This window comes from Phalangium opilio, unplaced genomic scaffold (assembly GCF_054372755.1).
Source record: "Phalangium opilio isolate 3A_F unplaced genomic scaffold, DU_Popi_V2 ptg000045l_1, whole genome shotgun sequence".
Classification (NCBI taxonomy): domain Eukaryota; kingdom Metazoa; phylum Arthropoda; class Arachnida; order Opiliones; family Phalangiidae; genus Phalangium; species Phalangium opilio.
This window is the reverse complement of record NW_028324168.1, coordinates 7,265,617-7,280,577: the sequence shown is the minus strand read 5'-3', so window position 1 is coordinate 7,280,577 and position 14,961 is coordinate 7,265,617. Positions and strand designations below refer to the sequence as shown.

At 40.1% G+C, this 14,961-nt stretch overlaps 1 protein-coding gene and 2 long non-coding RNA genes across 3 annotated transcripts in view; 2 read left to right on the top strand and 1 right to left on the bottom strand.

Moving 5' to 3' along the window:
- Window positions 1–14,961, bottom strand: part of LOC149677207 (uncharacterized) — a 95,466-nt gene that overhangs the window by 28,512 nt on the left and 51,993 nt on the right. The window lies entirely within an intron of this gene.
- LOC149677210 (uncharacterized) lies at window positions 6,172–7,188 on the top strand. Its single transcript, XR_016366662.1, has 2 exons — window positions 6,172–6,511; window positions 6,583–7,188. It is a non-coding gene; the product is annotated as an uncharacterized LOC149677210 (long non-coding RNA).
- Window positions 8,003–9,382, top strand: LOC149677209 (uncharacterized). Its single transcript, XR_016366593.1, has 2 exons — window positions 8,003–8,764; window positions 8,833–9,382. It is a non-coding gene; the product is annotated as an uncharacterized LOC149677209 (long non-coding RNA).

Sequence of the window (14,961 nt, the reverse complement as noted above, 5' to 3'; positions counted from 1 at the left end):
TAAGGGTTTTTTGGGAATAGAATCGTCAAGGCCTTGGTATAGGAAGAACCAACTGACTGTCTTCTGAGATAGGTAGTGTGCGGAAATTTTAAGTGTGCAATTGTGGGGTTTACTAGAAATTAACAAAATTGGGGTGTGAATGATGGTACGTTCATAATTTAACAATGCAAAACTATATGCTTTTCCACTTGTCTTCAGTGTCCCCTTTTCACAAATCTCCATACTGTGTTTTAAACCCAAAATTCTCTTTCTCTATAGGCCTATAGTTGCTTTTATTTTTTTTATGGTAACTGAAAGGGTTTTAAAACAGGCTTTAGGGCATGACGTCGTTGAGGCAAGCAACCAACCAAGCAGCAAAACTATCTTCGCTTTAAGAAAATTCTAAGAGAAAAAAATAAATTTTCAGCGTCTTGGGGATTTATTTTTTTATATATATATTATTTTGCCATCTTTCTTGGTTGTGTGAGGTCCTCTCCTTTGAGTCCTTCGGGCCATCTCTACCTCCAAAAAAATCCACGTCGATTGAAGGCAGGTTTCAATCCATTTTGGTTCAAGCATTTACGTTACAGCCTTTCTTGACATCTCTCGCGAAAAGGAGAGAGAGCTTAATTTTTCACTGCCTTAAGCTAACAAAGACTACGTTTAATTTAAAAGCGTGAAGTTTCGACAAAAATTGGCCCAAAAAAAATGCAAAAAAAATAACATAACACGAGCTGTTTTTCAATGGGAATTAGGGGGTGAGCTCAACAGGTACGCAATTATCTTTGCTCTTATACTATAGTTGGTGACACCAGTGACAGCTTTGACCTCATTTGTATTGGTATTTTCCAGAAAAACCCTGCGTGAACCCTTCCCCACCTGAAATCTTTGGAAGAAGAGGAGAAATATTTGAAAAACAAAATTCTCAGGTGCGGCGATTCCAGTAACTTCTCTTTTGTCCGAGAAAAAAGGGGACCATTTAGAGTATAGAGGGAGGTGCGTGATGATGACGGTTTTAACAATATTTTAGGACCTTTCTAGAAGGTTCAAGGTTAAAGGTTATTCTTTATTTAAAAACCCTTCTAAATAATCAATTCTTGAATCTGGTTTAGGCTTTATGCCTAGGCTATGGTGCGGTTCACGAGGGGCTAATCACTGTTAAGGGCAGAACTTCAAAAAATTACGCGTAATCACTTCAATGCATGTACACTTATTTCTATCAGTGAGTGGCCCCTCGGCCGGTTCATAGTAAATTACCGCACAAAATTATTCTAGAACTGAACTTGAAATTTAAAATCATTAATTGAAATGGAAAAATTAATATAAAATCTATCTATAAAGAATTAACTAAAAGCAAAAGAACTTTGCAATTTGTTTTTCTTAGCTCTAAATACACAGCAAATCCATACGCCAATATGTCAATAGTTACTTTCCAATATCTATCTATTAAAAGAATATAGACGGTCATAAACGATTCAAGAAAAAAAAGATACATTATAGGTCGGTAATAGCGCATGCAGTAACGGAACGGCAGGTTGCTACAGAGTTGGAAAAAGAGTAGAAAACTTCTAAAAGGTAAGATCTATATATATCTGACGACATTTGACCTATAAAAATGACCATTGGTTCAAGTCACGCCAGGCCATACCATACCAGTCTAGGACGCGCCGGTGAGGACACCGAGCTAAATTGAATAGAGCGGAAGCCAACAGTTGGCAAGCTTGTAAGGGACCGTCTAATATTATTTCATTCGGTTTCCATTTGTGGAAAAGAAAACTTAGAAAAAAGGCGATGAAAGACAGATTATCCCACTGAAAATATTCAGTAAAGTGGATTAAACGGCGGAGGAAGGTATAATGAAAACAGGCGTATAGATAAAAGTAGTCAGTTAAAACTAAAGTTGAGATAAATAATGGTAAGAATTCGACACACCGCCTCCAAAAAGAAAGAAAAGTATGAAAAAGCATCAACAGTACAGAGAAAAAAGTATATTTTTCGCAATACGTTTCATTGGAAGTAAATAAATCCGCACAAATCAACTGCGCGCACTTTTCACAACGCGCCTAGCTTTAAATAAAGAATGACCTTGATATACTACGATTCTAATCTCCCCTTCCATCCACGTGCGCGGTATAATGGTAACCCACCCACTTTTCCCACCCCCTATAGTATATAGTATAGAATTTATAAGATTATGAAGGTACTAATAACTTCGTGTTAATTTATTTCGGGTTTCATTTTTCGCTCGCTCTAGCTTGGTTTTTCTTGGGATAACGGCGAATGCAATTGATAGGGGCGTAAACAAGAGCCGTCAACGGAATGTCTGTGACGTGGTAGTCGTATAGAAATGCGAGAGAAAAAAAAACAAACCGGAAAATTACGGTGGTAAAAACGAGAGAGAGAAACGAAGGTTCTCTCCTCACCAGTCAGTCCACAAAAGTAAAAAAATAAAATGAAGCTGGAATGGAAGAATATACACTTTCCTTTTTTATTTTTTGAAGCACGAGGTGCGGGTTTGACACGGCGGGTCACCAGCTGGCAAGTTGCCGCCACCGAGGAAGAATTTTTTTTCCTATCTTTTATATAGAGTAATATCGGTAGAGAGGGGGAGTGAACTGTGTATCCCCTTCGTTGAAGGCAACTTTGTATTAGAGAATACTATTTGCCTTCGGAAGGGGGGATATCACTAAGGTAAGAGATAGAGGGTTATGACGTTGCCATATATGTGAAAGATATTACTCTAATAGAGTAAATGATAAAAACGAAATGATAAAAAAAAATAAGCTACGGGTTGTAATATAGTTCTTATCTAACTCGTCTAATCTACGCTTTTCTTCTTTTTGAACTTAGTGAGTTAATGATAGATATTAATTTTAAAAATTTAATTCCTCCCCCCTGTTCTTGAGTTAGAACTTCGGTGCAGTGTTGTCAGGCCCTCTGTGTGAATCAAATCGGTAAAGTTGAGTCAAGTACCGAGTGAAACTGTACTGTCAGCCTTTTCTCTCCGCAATCTCTTGACTCAACAACATTTGCCTGGCAACACTGGCCCGAAACAGCGTCAAATATTCTAAAATCTCAATTACAATTATAATAAATTTACAAACGAGCCTTTATGGATGATCCCTACACAGCTCGAGAGCCCTAACTTCTCCCCCGATTCCACACCACCTCCTCCGACTCGAAGGAGAACGCTCGGCGCTCGCTCGCTCCCGGAACTTTATATTCCGTACCCGATTCGGGGTCGGGTGGCTCCCAAACTCTCCCAACTTCTCTCTTATGCCCCCAATGGTATATAAGGCTCGGGTAAAGCTGCGGAGCCATATATCCGAACCGACAGCTAAGGAAAAATAACACCCCGTGAAAAGGACGCGGCAATCTCGCTCGTTCCCGGACCAGCCAGAAATGAGAACCAAAAGAGAGCATGCATGCAGCCAGGGACAAAATACCGTCGTAAAAAAAGGCTCTCCCTCTTGGCCATGGAAAATTTTCCAGACCTTTTTAACCCTGCATAGGAAAAAAACCCTGAACTTATCAGTGCTATCATTGAAGCCAATCTATAAAGTTCAATGAGAGACCCAAATTCTAGAACTATCTTTAGAGGAAAATGCTAGCAGACTCCTCTAAACATGGCGGAACAGTAGTAATCGTTTTAAAGAGAAAATAAATGGTAATCATCAGGGTCGGATTAAGCAATATTGCACCCGGGGGCCGAGATAATGTGCGCCCCCTTAAGTCGGAAAAAAAGGAACAGCAAATGTTGCTAAGGGGGAATAGTTTAACTCAATGCGCCCCCAACAAGTCTTGCGCCCGGGGGGCCAGTGCCCCCTAGCCCCCCCCCCTTAATCCGGCCCTGGTAATCACTTTTAAATAAGAGATTAATTTTTTTTTAATATTTTCTCTTAAAAATTGCGCTCGCAAAATGACTGGCAACACTACTATCACTTCATAGTTTAATTTAATCTCTCTTAATTAAAATTTAAACCTCTTCTATCGTTCTATGTTATTTAAATGAAAATATACATTAATTTTTCTCGATCCCCTTGAAATTCAACAACCCTTTCTTTCCCCTTCCAGACCCATATGTTTTCAGAGCAAATATTCGAGGCGGGCGTTGTGGAAAATGGCAACAGGGCTTTGTAGCATTTTTTACTCCCCCCCCCCTCTTAGGTTGGCCGACTTTTTACGGAGAAGTAGCCTTGATAAAGGAGTTATTTACACAGGCTAGCGTCGCCGCCGAACAAAATATAATCTATCTAATAACAATACTAATATATAAAAAATATTATATGAAAAAGCGTGCCGACGAACTATATCGGAGAGAGAGAGAATGAATGAAAATGCTGCTGTAGCGGTGGCTAGCGTGGGACGATATAAAGTTGTCTGAAATGAAATGAATAAGTGCAGTTCGGCGTGTATTGCGAGGCAAAGAATTGAAGCATGTATTATAAAACGTGTAGAAAATGGCCCCTGTATTGTTTTGAACTAAAAAATAAAAAAATAAATAAATAAAGCGGATGTAGAAGATAGATATTTTCTAAAAGGGTTTACCAATTGAAGAACCGGGACCGGACAAAGAGATCCGGTAAAGGAGAGCGGTTTATAAACATCCTGATTTAGATCATATCATGTCAAATCGTGATTAAAACCAGCAACTGAGAAGCTAGCTCCCATAAGGAGCTAACAACTGGCTAGGGGGAAGAGATAGTCTGACGTCACGCAGCCCCTCTCTGGTTGGCATTTTTGCGCGTAGAATACTGTTTCCAACCGTTAGGGGGGATGAAACTCCAGTAAGAGATAGAAGGGTGTGACGTTTCAGGGTCAGAACTGTTAGCTCCCTATTGAACCAAACTAGGGCTAGGTATGCCTTACCCAAACCAATAACACACCATAAATGCTAAGGTAGTCAAATTGCCTCCCATGCAATTCCACAGATTTTTTTAAGAATGCGTGTTGCTTTTCACGCACAAACGGCTGGCTGCATTTGATAGATAATATATATAAAAAAAAAAAATATCACCATCCTGTATCTCATGGCAACGCGTGCATTTGGGCGTCTCAACACACTGCCTAATTCCACTATAGGAGAAAAAGGGCGACAACCCACCACCATCAACCTCCCATCCAGTTTGAAGACAAAACAAGCAAGGGCGAGTGGCGGCGAGTATGTCCTTTTACTATAGCATGCAGCAAACCCCATTCTTCCTCATTTTCTGCTCACGTGAGCTAATCACCCAGGCTGTAGCTAGCGCGCTCGCGTTTCGCTAGTCTTTCGCGGTTTTTATAATGCACAAGCGCCGGGGATATAAAAAATAAAAAGAAGTCCCTGTTCTAGGCTAGCTCCCTGGCTCCCTCCCTCCCTCCCCGGGTTCTTCTCCTCTCAATAAGCTTCCCCATTTTCCACCCTAAAAATGAAGGAGCGAAGGAAATTGGCGCGTCTCTGTAAGTTCGCCCGAAGGAAAAATAATCCCTCTTCGGGTTCTTTTCTTTCTTTCTTTCTCCGGAAAATCCTCACTTTCCATTCCCGCTTCAACCAGCTCATTCCTCTCCAGGAGGAGCAACCCCCCCTTTCCTACAATGCGAGCCCCCCCCACCGCCACCAGCCTTCTCCGGAGGGGATGGATATTTCCCTTTTCAATTTTGAATTAAGATGGGAGTAATTTTTTTTAACCCAATGAGTGTATTGGGGTTCTCAAAATTTTTCCAGATCATTTTTGGGTAGTACCATGAAAGAAAGGCTCGCAGTTCAGTTTGATTCAGAAACTGATTAATTTGGCTCCGGCATCACTGAGCTCAAGTTGAGGGTTTGTGAAGTTTTAGTCACATTTTCTTAACTACTATTTATTTTCAATACTTTTAAATCACAGCCTGTGAAATTCTCTTAAATCACAACCTGTGAAATACTGAAATTCTCTTAAATCACAACCTGTGAAATTCTCTTAAATCTCTCCAAATCGAGTATAATTAAAGTTTATAAAAATTTAAAAAATTGCCAATAATTCTATCTACAAATTTTTGGTCGAGTTTTCACGATATATAGGAAAGATTTTGGGACAAAATATTTCTCGCAAATGTCCGTCTCCATCTGTTGAAGGCTCGCTAGCTCACGCGCGCGCGCCTTGAGGGAGCCCCGTTATATAACTATACCCCCAGAATGTTTCTTACAAACGCTCCTATATCCCCCGCTGAGTAAATTTCGCCCCACCAATCTTCCCGCCTTTACTATATATCCATCTCAGGCGTATATTTCAATAGAAAGAAAGTCAGGCCCCTTTACTAAACTAACGAAGATAGGTTAAGATAAATGGAATTTTCTATTTGAAATGAACTCGGCGATGAAACTTCTTTTTCCTCGAAGCTACCATCTTCTTCCATTAGACCTCCGCTCCAAGAGCCACCCGGCCCGGTTTTTTACGACGACGGGTTCGGGCTTCGTCGTCGTTTCGCTCTTTTATATATCGCCGGCTTATAGGCCTAATAAGAAACTAACTTCGGAGGAGAAAGAAAGAAGAGGAGCCTTGAAGCTTCGAGGACGGTACGCGGAAACAAGTTGGGCAACGCTAACTTAAATAACCCTTCTTTCCAAAAAATATTATAATATTACAGAAGGTAATACAGGAGCCTAGGCGTTAGGCCTCTCTGCAAAGATGGCGATGGAGGGCTTTAAAATCTGATTGGATGAATGCGTCAGGTGGTATTAGTCATCCAACAGAATTAATAAGACGTTCTATTGGATCGGAATTTCAGAAACAAGACGCTATATTGGCTCAAAATTTCCGAAACAAGACGTTCTCTTGGCTAAGAATTTCAGAATCAAGACCCTCTATTGGCTGAAAATTTCATAAACAAGATCCTCTATTGGCTGAAAATTTCATAAACAAGACCCTCTATTGGCTAAAAATTTCGTAAACAAGACTTTTAATTGGCTCAAAATTTCCGAAACAAGACGTTCTCTTGGCTAAGAATTTCAGAATCAAGACGCTATAATGGCTTAGAATTTCTGAAACAAGACCCTCTTGGCTCAGAATTTCATAAACAAGACCCTCTATTGGCTAAGAATTTTGTAAACAAGACTCTCTATTGGCTGAAAATTTCCTAAACAAGACGCTCTTGGCTCAGAATTTCATAAACAAGACCCTCTATTGGCTGAAAATTTCATAAACAAGACGCTATACTGGCTCAGAATTTCAGAAACAATACGTGTAACAACCGCATACTCTCAACCATTCTAAAACTTCATATCTTGTAATGCCACAAATAAACCTCAACCACCCGTGTACTTTCAATCCAAATAACCCATTTCTCTATATACGGATTAAATTTTTCATAAGTGGTGAAAAAATCCTTGAGTTGAAAACTGAGCCGAGGAGTTTGGTTCAAAAAGGCGGTGGCCCGGGGGGGAGGGGGAGTAGAGGAAATGGGCTGCGAGAACTGAAAGTAATTAATCGTTGGGCACGAGTATGATCATTAAAGGGACGCGACGCTTCGACTACCAATTTTCCAGTAGAGGAGAAAACGGGCGAGAGAGAGAGAGAAAAGGCCTAAACGCCAACCCAAAACCATATAGGCTATAGATCTGTCCGCAAAGTTTCCGAGTAATTCATTATAACTCTTACTATAAGTCTTGGGAGATGATGTCTACTATAGACGCACGAATGAGTTTCCTACATTTCTCTTTTTTTTAAACCGTAAGGTGTACAGACGTTTAACGTATCAACGAACGTGGTTGAAGGTTCCACGTAAAGGGTCAAAGACATTGAGTCATAGACGTTTTTTTTTTCAAGCTAACTTTTGCTCTATAGTATGAATAAATTTCTCGCTGTAACAGGAAGGTACATATATTTATAATTAAGATGTAACGTCTGTTTAAAGAGCACCCAGGTGTGAGAGAAGGTTATTAAGTAGTCTAAAATAATCAACCCTTCGTGTTGTATATCGTATACAAGCCAATATATGCTGGGTATAAAAGTATTTAACTTTAAATTGTTTTCCTCACACTCCTATTTTATCTTTTAATTATTTTTTTAAATTATGGTGCCTATAGCCGTGATCTTAAACTACTCCTAAAATGACGGTAACAAACAAAGTAAAGTATTAACAATTTCTTGTTAATTGGAAGCGAAACAAATCGAGGATGAGATTCACGGAATTTTTTTTTACCAAGATCTTATCTTCATCTTCTCTTTCGCACCACCACCGTCTTTCTTATAAAATGAATCTTAAAGTTCCCTTTTTCTTCCGTGCGGTTTGAGAACTTTCAGTTGCCATCTAGCTGGGCGTCCGTCCCATCATTCCTCCCTCCTTATTCCTCTCTCCTCCATCTTTAGTCATCATCTCGGCGGCGATCTCTTTCCCTCTCCCCTTCCTCCTTCTCCCAGGCATCTTTCTCCATATCCTCCCATTCCTCCTGAACTCGGCTCCCTTCGCGAGTCTCTTTTATAACTCGCGCACATTTTCGCGTCCTCGTTTATCTAAAGCACGGAATGGACCGAGGAGATGAGGGGGAGAGAGAGAGAGAGAGAGAGAGGTGATATGGCGCAAAACGCGGGGCGAGATGCCTTTTCTCCCCATCCTCCAACCCTCACCCTATCCTCTTCCATCTTTCTCCGTCTACTTCTTATTTTTTTATCCTTCTCTTCACTTCTTCCTACGCGAGCGGCGAGAGATTCCAACCCGCCTGATGGTAGGCACAACCCTCCATCGTCCTCTCTTCCATTTCTCGAGAAGAAGAAGAAGAAGAAGAAGTGTAAGAAGGCGCTAAACAGGCGCCGGTGCTAAAACGTCTTAAGTAACTTTACAGCTAGAGATAAGAGCGCGGATTTGAATTTGATAATTGACACAGAAAATTTGTTCCAGGTTAAAATATTTTCCATATACTGTGACTTATGAGGTTACCGGCCCCTTTTAGGAGAGGTGTTCTGTCAAAGAGCGATCATGAACCAACAAGGAATGTCAGTCACTAACGAAAGGCTAGTACCTCGGGCAGTACCCACAGAAACACCTCTCGTGAATCCCTTACAAACATGAGTTAATAAATTTTCGCGAAAGTAAGAAATCCAATTGCAGTGTTTTGTTTTTGTTATCAGAAGAATACATACCGTGATTTACTAAGCCATAGACATCCTAACTATAACAAAGCTACAAACCCGGATTTAAAACATTTTGAAACTGAGGAGCGAAAGGTCGTCGCGCGAAACGACGGGGGTTCTCGAGGCGCGCATGCATGCAGGCAGGGGAAGAGGGGGGGTCGGAACTTTTCTCCCGCGCTTTCAACCCTCCCCCACGCGCGGTTTTAATGCATGCCGTGGAACGACCCCTAGTATTCCCTCGACGCACGGGCCACCGAAAGAGAGAGAAGAGCGCAGTGCGTGCACGTAGAATTTCGCGTGCCAAAAAAAGAGAAAAAGACGAAAAAAAAACTGGACTGTCGGCTTCCTAGTGGAAGGGAGGTGAAGAAGGAGAGGAGGGGAGGAAGTTTACGTTTAAAAGATCTTTCTTTCCCACTTTTTTTTTTTCTTCCTTCTTTTTCCTATATATTCCGCGAAAAAAGGGATCGTCTAATAGTCCGCTGAATTCTTTTTCATTTATTTTTTATTTCTTTTCGAAATAGGAAAGGCGAAAGGGCTTGCCACGCTTTTATGCCACCGTGTTTTGAAGTCCATAACTAAAAGGAGATAGACACCGGACCATGTTTGCCATATTTTAAAATAAAATCGTATATACTTAGCAGATTGCGCTAGAGACTGTTTTGAACCTTTTTTCGCTATAGAGAGCTTTCAGTTGGAGGAGGAGCCGAGTCTCGTGACGTAATTTACGCTGCCATATTGGTGGGTTTAAAGAAGGGATGAAGCTGAGACCACCCAATATGACTACCAGAACAGCGGTAAGACTTGGGAGGGTGTGACGTACTACTATCCCATCTGAAAGCTCTCTATAGGGAGCTCTGAAACGTCACACCCTTCTATATCTTACTGGAGTTTCATCCCCTAACGGTTGGAAACAGTATTCTACGCGCAAAAATGCCAACCAGAGGGGGGGGGGATGCTGCGTGACGTCAGACTATCTCTTCCCCCTAGCCAGCTTTTAGCTCCCTATAACAACGCCTGAATAGTGAGTGACTTCACCACTTGTAGGTCAAGAATAATTTAAATTACATTGTCTGGAAATAGTTTTACTTCGCATTTATCAACATCCGAGTTTCAATAGACGTTGAAACGAAACCTAACGAAGCGAACTGCTGCATGGACTTGGTCGGGGGTCCCCTAGCTGTTCTCTCTCTCTCGGAGATCCTTGGCTCTGTTGGTTACCATAGTATAGAGCCAACGCTGCCCATGAGTCGCTCGTGGCACGTGTACACGCTAGACTATCGATTAACGCTTGACCCATTTCTAAAACGCCAAACGCATTTTGGCTGTGCATGTGGCCCGTTCGGGGTTAACTGGCAATGACCACGAACCAGTCCACCAAGCAGCATTTTACCACCACCACGTCTTATCCCTTCTAAAACGTATGCATTTCGCATACTCTTCACGCCTCGCGGTATGATTTGCATCGGAGGCTTCGTTTAGCTAAGTTCGGTCGCGATATACTAACTACAAACGATTATAGGAACCCAAAGGCGTGAGAGAATTAAACACAACGAGAGCTAATCGCTTCCCGTAATCGGAACCTACCAGCTAGCTTAGGCTGCATTATACAATCTTAAGGCCCGTTTTCAATCAACTTTTTCCATGCTTTTCGCTGTGGCTTTTTTGAGAACTTTTGACGGGCTTTCGAAGATAAAAAATCTTCAAAAAAATTAAAACGGAAAAGCTGAAACTCGTATCGTTTTCAAACAAGCTTCAAATGAATAAAAAATTACAAGTGGGCGTGTTTTCATGTGTGTAGACGTCATTTTCTTTTCAAAAAAAAGTCCTAAACCCTAGCAAAACGCGCCAAAACTGTTTGAGCGACAAAAGCTTAAAGAAAAAAATGAGAAGCAAATATCAAACTCATTTAGATATCTGCTTCTTGAAGGTTTAAAGCCTGAAAAGACGAAAAGCTGAATTTGAAGCTTGTTTGAAAACACCAAGATTTTTTGCTTCGACTTTCCGCTGCCACTTTTGAAGCAAAAGCTTAATTTTTGTTCAAAAAAATCTTGATTGAAAACGCGCCTTTAGGCATGCACATGAGTAAGATGTTTAAAACTTGAAATTAATACGTGTTTTGCCTTATATTGAAGGCAGGAAACATGAATTTTTAATTTAAAAAGTACAGCTATTTTCAATGAGCGCCTGTAGAAGTGTTCCACCCGCCTCACATCGGTGTTCAGGGAGAAGCTACCCAACAGGGGCAAAAAGTAATTTTTTTAAAAAAAATCTTCTGGTTTTCTCCGACCAATTTTTTGAATAAAATTATGTAAAAATAAGAACAGCTGATTTCTATAAATAAATTTAATTGTCTAGAAATGAAGGTAAATTTCTCAACTAAATTCGGTGCGAAAAAAATAATAAAAACTTAATAAACACGTGTTGCACACGCAAAAAAAAGCAAAGTTTGATTATTTATAACATATTATAATGTTTTAGGTGAAATTAAAAAATAAATAAATAAATAAATAAATAAACCAGCGGTTTAAGAAAAAAAAGAAAAGAAAAAACAGCGTCAGGCGATAATTTATAAAATTGCGAGAAAAGCGGTGGTCGCGGATTATGCAGGCCCCGCGTCATCGCTCATGCGTGTACATTTTCTCGCTTTTTAACGAGGTAGATCGGGGGATTTTAAACGAGTTCTATCTTTTAGAAAAGCCGAGAGAGAGAGAGAGAGAGAGAGAGGAAAACAACCTTTATAATCGTTCCCCTCCGTTTAAAAAGACCCGAAGTTCGTGGCGTGGTAATTTCTCTCAGAGCGCGCAATTTTATATCGGTTCAGTTTGGTTTCGGGAATCGGGAATAGTTGGTTCTCTCGCAAACAGCCAGTCTCTCTCACTCTCTCTTTTCTCTGAGGGTTTTCCTCTTAGGAGCGCCCTACAGCTGGGAAAAATTGTTTTTTCTTTATTTTTATTCCCCTTTTTGTCGAACGCTATTTTATCATTCCAATTCGCGAACTAGCGACTCCAGACAAGGTCTCCGGACCGAGTATAAGAAGAAAAAGATTTAAAACGAAAAGGCGTTTTTGATATTGAGGTTGAATAAGTTCTTCGAAACGGAGAGAGAGAGTTTCCGAGTCTAAAGGTCTTTGGGAGTATAATAATTAGGCTGGAAATTATAGAGGTTACACAGAGAATCACTATCTATATCCAGCTCCTTCACTTTGTATGGAAGAACTGATTCGCGATTTTAACAGGGAATTTAGTAATCTAGCTACGTTTTGTCACAAGTAATTTAGTAATCTTTATAACTCAAACAAACCTTAGTAATCTTTCGGACCCCATTTCATAACAAAAGAGGTGTATGTCGAACTCGTTAAAGCGTCGTCACCATCGCCAGTTCATCACGGGAATTTTCTATACTACTAATAATAACCTTTATCGTAATTACAACGTTATCTAAACGAAAGAATCGGACATCACGAGGCTGCTGGCTCTGCTGCGGCAATCAAAAATCGCCTTATAGGGCCAATATAACTAATTATGTAAAGGAGAACCCCCCCCCCCAAAAGAAAGAAAGGCAGGCTCTTCACTCTAAGATAAAAAAAAAATATGAAAAAAGCGCCGAAAACTGTATCCCCATCCACGAACGGACGCACCCATCTCATGATTGATTGTAAAAAAAATTCTAGCGGATGAATAAACCGCGCGCGCTTCAGAAGTGTGTATTAACCCAAAGTTATCAAAAGAAAAAAATTTAAAAGTGATATTTCAATAATAAGATCAGAAAATTACGGGGGAAATCTCGCTTCAAAAGTGTGTATTAACCCAAAGTTATCAAAAGACAAAAATAAAAAATTAAAAGTGACATTTCAACAATAACATCACAAAATTATGGGGAAAATTTCGCATTAATCTATTTTTAACCACACAAAAAAAGGTAAAAAATATCGTTCTCTGTAATATGAACAAACCCGAAGAACGAAGAACGTTTGGTCGAAAGGTTTTTCGGTGAAAATATATATATATATATAAGAGCGCTGAAATAATAAAAAAGGAGCATAAAAAACTGGAGGGGAAACTTTCTCCAACGAAAAAAAAAAAAAAAAACAAAATTTGGAAAATAAAAAAAAGTATAGTTTGGAGTTAGGGGATAAACGACGACGGGAGAGTTATTTTCGGAGGGGTTTCCTTTTTGTTTTGGCGCTCTAAGGCACGTCGCGTTTCGGAGCTAGCTCGCTCGCGCCCGGCTGCAATTAGGCGGCAACTGAAACGCCGCGCGGTGCTGGTGGTGGTAGAGGTGGTAGTATGGCGCTTAAAAAAAGAAAAAAAAAAGAAAAAGAAAGAAAACAAGACGGCCCAAGGGCTCGTAATAGTAGCCATATCGTACGAGTGAATAGCCCCTCTATACCCTACCCTAATGAGTAGATAACCCCTCTATACGTTACCCTAATGAGTGAATAGCGCTATCTTTTTCAATGCTTAAATGATTTACCGTGCATAAAATCAGAGTGAATAGCCCCTCGATTCCCTACTCTAAACAGTGATTAAATTATAACCGTATAAATTTACTTATGCTGTAATTCTAATATTCCGGCGAATCGAAGAACAGATAGTTTTTAGTGATAATCCCCTCGATGAGTTTACAACATAGACTTATGCCGATGCACACTTATCGCATCTTATAAATTTCTAACAAGGACTTATGCCCAGAAACTTTTGAAAGAGAAAGTTTAGTTATAGTGATTACGCATTTTAGTGATTATCCCTTCGAATTACCTTTAGCAATGCTAAAATGATCAAACGCATAACGCTCATTTAACACTATGTTAGCTCTATCTAAACCCACATTTGAATTAACCGCCAAAACGTTCCAGTCAAACATAACATACATGACGATAGCTACCGAACGAGAACGAAACACATGAGGAGCGCGGTAGAAAAATCGTTATCTATTTAATTAGCACATACATAAAAAGAAAATAAATATAAAAACCCCAAACATACAAATTCATAAGTATCCGACCCCACAGATAAAAATTCAAAAGTTTCCGACCCCACAGATTAAGAGGTACCCCACCCCATATCACCCCGACATTTTAGAGATAAAAATAAATAATAACAAACTCGGAGTTTCTATCAAGTCTCTATGGTTTAGTGGTTAGAACGTTTGTCTACTACGCCAGCGACCCGGGTTCGATTCCCGGGTCTGACCTGAAAAAATTTTAATTATAATTAAATCTCTAACCGAGCCCAGTAACCCCTATGGGTGGGTTGTGGTAATATAAAGTTCCTTTTAAGCTAAAATCTGACGATAACGAAGCGACAACCCCGGCCACTACTACTACTACTACTACGACGGCTCGGGTCAAACTAAGAGCCTATCGTATACTACGATATGGCTAAAAAGCTATTTTCTCATTCTTTTCATGAGAGGTTTTCGCTTGGTAACGCGTGACCGACTTGGATAGAAACGATTTTTTCCAAGTGATTATATTTATTTTTTTTGGTTAAGACGTTTTAAGAAAATGCCCGAAACCCTCCATTTAGTTTTGAAAAATAGGCCCGGGTTTATGCTCCCTTAGAAGGCTACTCGTCCGCCAAACTCGTTGGAGGAATTTCAAAAGCGGTTTTAAAAAGTTCATAGCACCTTTAAAGGGATATACAAATAAGTATCACAGGGTTCAGACAACTTTTGGAAAACAAATTTCCCTGAGATTTCCGGGTTTTTCCCCATATACTTCCCTGAATTTTCCAGGTTTTTCCCCATATACTTCCCTGAATTTTCCAGGTTTTTTCCGTATATAGAGTATCCTATGGAGCAAATGTTAACGAAAGAGTGGGGGAAGTAGGACTATAACATACTCAAAGGACATCCCCGTATCCCTAATAGAACCAGAGTTATGAGCCTCCAAAGT